This window comes from Lactuca serriola, chromosome 4, assembly GCF_051521515.1.
Source record: "Lactuca serriola cultivar US96UC23 chromosome 4, Lser_US96UC23_V15, whole genome shotgun sequence".
In the NCBI taxonomy this organism is placed as follows: Eukaryota; Viridiplantae; Streptophyta; class Magnoliopsida; order Asterales; family Asteraceae; genus Lactuca; species Lactuca serriola.
The window spans coordinates 214,650,290-214,659,212 of record NC_136411.1 but is presented as its reverse complement, the minus strand read 5'-3'; the positions used below and the strand labels follow the sequence as shown (position 1 = coordinate 214,659,212).

The 8,923-nt window shown below is 36.2% G+C and overlaps 1 pseudogene; it reads left to right on the top strand.

The window, feature by feature from the left end:
• The first annotated feature begins 6,795 nt into the window (after positions 1-6,795).
• Positions 6,796-8,697, top strand: LOC145103263 (aldehyde oxidase GLOX1 pseudogene; annotated as a pseudogene).
• The last annotated feature ends 226 nt before the right edge of the window (positions 8,698-8,923 follow it).

The following is an 8,923-nucleotide window of genomic DNA, read 5'->3' as shown; positions in this document are numbered from 1 at the left end:
ACGAAGTCAGATTTGGGCATTCTTTTTATGGATGTTCTTGGTTTAACATATACTACAACTTTGGTTTATATCACTAAGGACAAAAAGTCTTCTATCATAAATTCATTATTTTACGTCTCCCGGTGTCGTGCCGGTTTTGCCGAAAAACTTCGACGGGCCGTAACTTCTTCATTATAACTCGAATTTCGGCGCTCTTTATATGTATGGAACCCTTGAGAAATATTGGTTAAGATTATTTATTCTAAATAATCTTTTGTCGAAAAGTCGTTTTCGACCCCTATTATCTCTAAATTGACTAGCCCGGATCTGCGGGCGTTACAATTATCTCCCCTTAGGATGATTACGTCCCGGAATCATCAACAAAACAAGACTCACATGATGACTCCATACGTTATCTCTTCATCCTAGGTAATAACCATAACTTTCATGTTTCTTCGAACGAGTATCTAACTCTAAGACTTCCTGACGACAGGCGGTGCCCGATCTTGGACCCGCTCTCTGTCTCATGTTAGACTTCCAATCATGATCTTCATGCACGATCTCGATCTTTATTAGAGACTCCTTCTTTAACAAACCTTAGATTAGTTTCTTCCTTCGATTATCATAATAGACCGATGGGTCATGTTCTAACGACCTCTCATTGTATGATGCATCGCTTGGACTCAGATCTTTTAGAGTCAAATTCCAGAAAAGACTATACCTTCCTTCATGTTCTAACCACATCTTAAAAGGTAGCATTTCTAGCTACAAGCAACTTTTCGCGATACCTCTACTGATCGCTTTTTATTCCAATCTTCCGTCTTAAGTCAGATGCTCCATTGAACTTGCTTTTCTAAACCACATAACATACTCAGCGTAGTAGGACTCAATTCGATATGACCACTAGGGTCGGAATACCAACAATCTTCTTAGTCATTACCGAAATGATGGTAACAACATACTTGAATAAAACAAAATCAATTACTAGCTTTTTGGCAACCTTGTGACTTTCCCTGATCCAAGCGTGATTCTTGTGCTTCCGGTAGTATATGCATCTACTACCTTTCACACCTACTCATACTTGTCCCAAGTATTGTCTCGTAGTTTTCCAAGTCATCATGCAAGAAAATCACATAACAGTTTGACACATCAGATAACAAAACAAAGGCTTTATTATTTCTTGAAACTATTACATAGGTGCTCAAATTCACCCTAGACTATGCCTCTAATAGGCTACATCATATGGTTCTATCTCTTTGCCTACCTCATAACTCGATCATCGGGTATGAATTCCTCATCTTTGGTTCGTTGCATGGTTTTCTGCCTTGTCAAGGATCATGTGGAATGCCCTTGGCCTTGGTGGCGTGTTTGGTCTTGCTGGATCGTTTTTCTTTGGGCAATTTCTAGACAGGTGCCCCTTGCCTCGACATCCGTAGCATACCTTATCATTATGTGTACAATCCTTGGAATAGTGACCAGTCCTTCCACACTTGTAACAAGTCACTTCTTCCTTGCACTTCCCAGAATGCTTCTTCTTGCATTTATCACACCATCTCGCTTCAGCTTTTTCTCCTCCTCCAATCTTTGAGAATTTGATCTCCTTGTTCGACCTTGAAGATCCTTCAAACTTCCGCTTTTCTCCTGCCTTATCTCTTTCTAGACCTTTTTCTCTTATCTGGGTCTCTACGTTCTTAGCTGCTCTAATGGCTGTTTTCAAAGTAGTTTCCATTTTGACCATTGGGCCAAAGTCTATGGGCAGTCTGTTAGCAAACCTATCAATCTTGGAGATTTCAGTAGGAACCAAGTAGGGAAATAGCTTCATCCTCTCGGTGAATGCGGTGACATACTCATCAACACTCATTTTCCCTTTCCTCAGGTTCTGAAACTCATTGTTTAGGTCTATCAGATCTATCTCTGAGCAGTACTACATTTTTAATTGTTCCTAGAACTCTTCCCATGACATCCTTAGGGCTTCTCCTCATGACATCGTATCTGCCAATAGCTTCCACCAGCTCAAGACTCCAGTTTTCAGTTGTCTTACTGCAAAGACAGTCTTCTGTTTCTCACTATAGCTGCAGCTCTCAAACACCATCTCCATCTCGGAGATCCAATCCATAATCTCAACCGGCTTCGGGATTCCCAAAAGACTTGGGGGATTGGCACCCAATAAATTCTTATACATCCGCCCATCTTGGTCATTCCCCTCTCCAGTCCATTCCTTCGTTCTCCATGAGTCCCAACTTGACTCACTTGGTGGCTATAGTTCACTTCCTCCGATTGCTCGGGAATCAGCTCCGGTTGCTCAACGGGTATGGTAGGTTCGCCCCTATTCAACATTCGCCTCATTTCTTCCCTTTGTTCAGCTAACATAACCCGAATCATGGCTTGTACTCCAGCCATGGTGATTGGCTCGGGTACATCTTCTACTACAACAGGTATTTGCTAAATCACTGGGGGTTGATTCCTATTCCCATTTGCGTTTACGTTTCCGCTACGGGTCCTTACCATCTTGATCTATACACCAAATAAGGTGAATCTAGATCTTTATTTAGGATAGACGTTTAAATCATCCTTATCACTCTGAAACATTTACATGCTAGTTCTAATAGTGTATTCGTACGTTTAGAATCCTAAACACATAAGGTTTCCAGATTCGGTTGGCAACAGACCATAGATCCGATCAGACTATAGCATAAAGAATCACAAATCATTTAGCACGTAAAATCAATTGAGGCATCATTTGCTAAAATAAGCTAATGCTTGTGTCTATTCAGGTGTATTACCTAAATCTATTAGACACGCTCCTCACAATCATTGCTTAGCATTCTAAGTTTAAGTCTAGAAATAAATCCATATTCCTAGTTCGCTTAAACTAATGCTCTGATACCAACTGTGACATCCCCATTTTCACGGCCAGAAAAGACCGATTTTGTTTAATGCTTTATTAAAATTAGAGTACCTCTTTTAATAAAAATGTTGCGGAATTTGTTCCTAGTAAAACATGATAAATACGTTATCAAAGCATTTCCGAAGAAATTATTTTTTATTCATTTTATAACATTTGGGATGTCATCGTCAATACAGAAACATAAGAATAAACAAAACTTGCATTCAGTATCACTAGTGATTTATATCTCATTAATCTCTCAGTGTAATGTGACATCATATCAACACCTATGATATAAAGAAACTGAGTGGGTCAGGTTGGGAAACGTGGTGAGTACATAGGGTTTTCAACCCACAATAATATAATTGTTATGTTTAAACAATCAAACAATCAACCCAATTACCCATCCCTATTATCTTCTTTACTCTTAAGGATCTATCCTAAGAGTCATCTATCATGTATTCGTTTATTCCGAAGTCCCTTGCTTCCAGGGTTATAGGACTGACACTAAATCCATAGCTGCCAATGCTCATTCGTAAAACACTAATTCCATAGCTGCTATAGTTCATTCATCTGGTACTAAATCCATAGCTACCAGTTTTTATGTAATAGGTATTGAGTCCATAGTTACCAATTCCTAACAGGTACTAAGTCCATAGCTACCAGTGTTTGTCCAATAGGCACTAAGTCCGTAACTGCCGATGTTATTTATTAGGTACTAAGTCTATAGCTGCCAATGTTTACTCACATCATCTTTTATCTCTCATCATTCATCTACCCATGTCATACCCAACATATTTGTATATATAAAATACGTATATAGTTTAAATCATTTAAAACATGTATAAAAATGTTCATTCAGCATAGATAGCAAGTATTCATATAATATGCACACATAGCATGTAGTATATATAAAACATTTCATATCTATGTGTAAGATAAAGTAACTATGCACTCACCTGAGAAGGTGGCGACTCGGCACTCGGACAGCACTTCGTTACTCTTAACACAATTTTCCTCGGACAAAACCTAGTATCATTACCACTAGAGTTTAGTCTAATATTCACCGAGACTAATTAATAGTCTACCTATTATTACTATTATATAAGCGTTAAACGATACTTATATAACCTATAATAATAGCCCAAGTACTTATCATAAGGTCCTAATAACATTACTATATTGAAACATAACTCATAATAATAGCCCAAGTACTTATCCATCCCTAATTTCAGTTGGATCGTCACTTTTTCTTCAACCTCTCCTTAAATCGGAGATGTAAAATTTGTATATCATGAAATTAAACAGGTTAACAAGTTCTCACATCTTAATCCATTTCTATGTATCTTTGTTTCTCTCTAGACAAAACTCAATCAAATAAATAATCTTCGAGATTTCAGAAATAGTTACTCCTTTACACCGAAATATTTCACGTATGTGATTTTGCTAACATTAAATCGGTTCTGTTTTGTCCAAAAACTCACATCTTTGATGGGCTATTAAATCTAGCAGAATCATATCATCAGGTCGATGTTTGTTGCTTTTTTTGCAATTAGTAGTTATTGATTTGATGTTTTTGGTGTATCGAGTGAGATGAGAAGGCAATTAAGTATGATGAAGAAGTTTGGCATTTATAAACAAGTGAGATGACATCTTTAAGATTAGTGGATGATTGTTCATGAATACTTTATAAGTAACTGTCCACTAATTTTGTGTATGGTCTAATAGTTTTTATGTGAGATTTATTTTCAATTTTTTATGACTGCATATTGGTATGTTTATTTTTATGTTTAACTGACTTTCAGTTCTCTTCTTTTAATACTAAGGTAGACGAGTGTCTTTGGGATCAAGATGGGACAAAGTGTTGTTGGTGCAGTTAGCTGTAAACCTATAATAATAATAATAAAGTGTTGGATGTATTGTTGGACAAAGTATTATTTGCTTGTATTGGCAATGTAGTTTAATTTTATAGCCGTATTAGCTACCTATTTGCATTTTTACTGATATGTGCAATATAATTTTATATGTTACACCACAATCTCTCAGCTAATCCCATATTAGATGTATTATTGTAGATTTTTTCTCTTTGTCTTTTGTAAATATCTATAGAAAAATATGATTTAAGGATTTCATTAAGTACATGAACGTAAATGAAGCAATTCAAATTTGATATAAAATTAATATAGCATGGGAATGAAGCAATTCAAATTTGATAAAAGTACAACTTTCAACTTTTATCCTTCCAAAAGTAAGACTTCTAAGATTCAAAATTATGCGCTAATAAGATTACATTTATGAAGAAAAAAAACAGGTTATATATTGTATCATAAGAGGTGGTGAGTGCATAACTATTTAGATTCGAGTATGCAAGTGGTTTTCATACCTAAATATTTTTCATAATTGTAACATGTAATCTAAAATAGCCCGAAATTAAAATGTTTTAGATGAGCACAATATGTTTAATCATGAAGACAACCTAGTAACCTACCTAGGTTATTTAAAATCAAAGCCGACTCTTTGATTAAGGACTCAAAGAAAAATGGGTTATTGGGTTTTGTCCAAACTACCTTAACATTACAAATGCAATTTTCAAATGTCCTTATTTATATGTCTTATTATGTTTTATTACCTTTTTTATATATATTATAAAACCATAAATAGATTAAAAATATTAATTTTAGACAATGACGGTAAAAATCATCAGTAGGACATCTAATATTGCGGTACTCAAAAAAATGTGTTTGAAAATTTGTAATTCAACTCATTTATTTAATATATGTCATTAGTTTTTTATTACTATACATTGAATTACTAACCTATTTATGGTTTCATTTGTATTTAATCTAAATTGTACTTTTAAACGCATTTAATATTTGTACTTTGATATTTAACTTTTATTTTAATCTACCGGTGTAATATACGAGTCTTTCACCTAATACAAAATATTAGAATACTACCGTTGGTTGGTGTTGATTTAGAATTATTTTGTATGTTGTTTATGCACCTTTGTAAAATAATAAATATAATATATTTTATTACAATAATGTCAGCAAATACGGAATTTAGAAGTTCCATGGAATGTCAAACACTACCTAACATACAGTTATAAAATAATCTAAACTTGATCTTCAAATTGAATCTTATTACGAGCGAGGGTCATGCATCAGGTTATATAGTCTAATTCCATATTTTGGTTACACCTGCCATATGTATATAAAATTAGCTTGTTGGCGTACCATACATTTTGAATTCATAAATGACTGAATTTTTTTATATGTTGAATTAACAGAATCATTAGACAACAAACCCGTCAAGGCAACATGTATTGAGAGAATGCTTTTTTAATTCATTTTCAACACTCCAACATTTCAATTATATCCATCTATTACTAAAACTTGTATATTTGGTAAAGAAATTGTTGTATGTGTTGATATATCAATGGAATAAAAGATTTCAATGGCTCATAGAAAATATATCACAGAAAATATTCTGTGATATATCACAGAAACATGACATGTTCTGTGACAGTCTTTTTTTCCAAGAGTAATTAAATGGTCAATGGCTCATGTAGGATGATTTTTATGAGTTTTAAGTACCTTATACGGCTAGTTTGACGATATTTGATATAGAATTTAAACATGACAAAAAAATGATTTTGATCTTATAAATCAAACAGAGGATATTAATAGTTACACATATATAAACTATTGACACTATGTGGATCATTATCTAATGTGAATAATTATAGTGAAAGAACCCGACATCTTTATTTTGAAGGTGCATAGAAATAACATATAGAAATAGAACTTTAAAACAAGAATATTCGAAATTCTTTACAAACATTCATCCCGTTGACAATATCAACATAGCATGCTTGAACTAGTATTTAAACGACCCAACATCACATCCAAAACACACAACCACCTGACCAATTATCCCCAATCAAATAAAGAAAAAAGAAGTACAAACTTAATGACGACCTTCTCCCCTTCTCTCCTTTATCACCATCTTCTCCTTTCCCTCCTAGTGATCCTCCTCCATGCCCGGCTATGTCCAGCTGCAGGTGGATCATGGTCCGTCCTCCTCCCAAGCATTGGCATCTCCGCCATGCACATGCAGCTGCTCCCTAACGATCGTGTTGTAACATATGATCGTACAGACTTTGGTGTCTCCAACATCTCTCTTCCAAATGGCAAATGCCGCCCTAACTCAACAGACTGCTCAGCCCACTCCGTGGAGTATGATGTTGGTTCCAATACAGTACGTCCACTCATGGTTTTAACTAATGTGTGGTGTTCTTCAGGAACCCTAATGCCAGATGGCACCTTGATCCAGACAGGTGGCTGGGCTGATGGTTACCGAAGGGTGAGAACTTATAAATCATGTAGAACATGCGATTGGAAGGAGATACCAGATGGGTTGAATCAACAGAGATGGTATGCCACCAATCACTTGTTGCCGAACGGGAGACAAATTATCATAGGAGGACGCCAGGCATTTAATTATGAATTCTATCCCAAAAAGTCGGCTACTGAGAACTCTCCCAGCTTTCCATTTTTGGTTCAGACTAATGACCCTAATGTTGAGAATAACTTATACCCTTTTGTATTTCTCTATCCTGATGGGAATTTGTTTGTTTTTGCCAATAACCGTGCAATCTTATTCGATTACTCCAAGAACCAAGTTGTAAAGACATACCCAACAATACCCGGTGGTCAACCAAGGAACTACCCAAGCACGGGATCTGCAGTACTACTCCCTTTGCGGATAAAAAAGGGGGTAGCAGATGCTGTGGAAGTATTGGTTTGTGGGGGTGCACCCACAGGAGCATTTGTTAATGCAAATAATGGAAAATTTGATGGAGCTCTTGATACTTGTGGGAGGATAAAAATATCGGATCCAAATCCACAATGGGTCACGGAGACCATGCCTTTGGCTCGGGTCATGGGCGACATGTTGTTGCTTCCAAATGGTCATGTTTTGATCATCAATGGTGCATCCGCTGGGGCTGCAGGATGGGAACTTGGGAGGAATCCAGTTCTCAGCCCTGTGACTTATACACCCGATAACCAAATCGGGTCTCGCTTCGAGGTGCAAAATCCAAGCACAAAACCTAGAGTTTACCATTCCACAGCGGTTCTACTACGAGATGGGCGTGTTCTTGTTGGTGGAAGCAACCCTCACGATAAATATGTCTTCACAAATGTTCTTTACCCAACTGAATTGAGCTTGGAGGCCTTTTCACCTTCTTATTTGGATTCAAACTCATCTTCTTTGCGCCCGAGGATAATCTCACCCAAGAACAAATTCAATATTCGCTATGGAAAGAGGGTGGCTATTACATTCACAGTTTCAGGCCCAGTGGACCTAAAATTGGTGACTGTGACATTGATGTCACCTTCATTTAACACCCACTCGTTTTCTATGAATCAAAGGTTGCTTGTGCTTGACAGTACCAACTCCGCCAAGGCTGTCGGAAAGTCGACTTATAAAGTTGGTGTGGTGGCACCTCCATCTGGTAACATTGCACCGGCTGGGAATTATATGTTGTTTGTGGTTCATAAAGACATTCCAAGTCCGGGAATCTGGGTCCAAATCCGGAGATGAAATCCCAAAGTACGTACTATATTAATTATGTTGGCTTCCTGCATTATGCAGTTTATGGTTTCGTTCATTCATTTTCAACTGTTTAAGAGATGGTGCATTTAATAATTTTTTGTGCATGGACCTATTATTTTGTAAATTTCACCTTGTTATATAAATATTCTTGTGTCACTTTAATTACACTGTTACTTGACGAGCCAACGAATAACATTTGGGTTTTTGTTTAATTACATTTCTGTACTGTGTACTCATAGCTGTTTTTTTTCTATCATTTTGGTTTTCTATTTAGTGATCATATCAGGTGAATCGAACAACCCGTTACTGATCTTCGAAGCAACCAAAGCCATTTGAGTAAGAAAATACAATCTCATCAACAAACTGAACTTACAACCTCACTATGGGTTAGTTAAACCTCTCAGCAAAGAAAAAAAAAACACATAGCGATTGAGAATT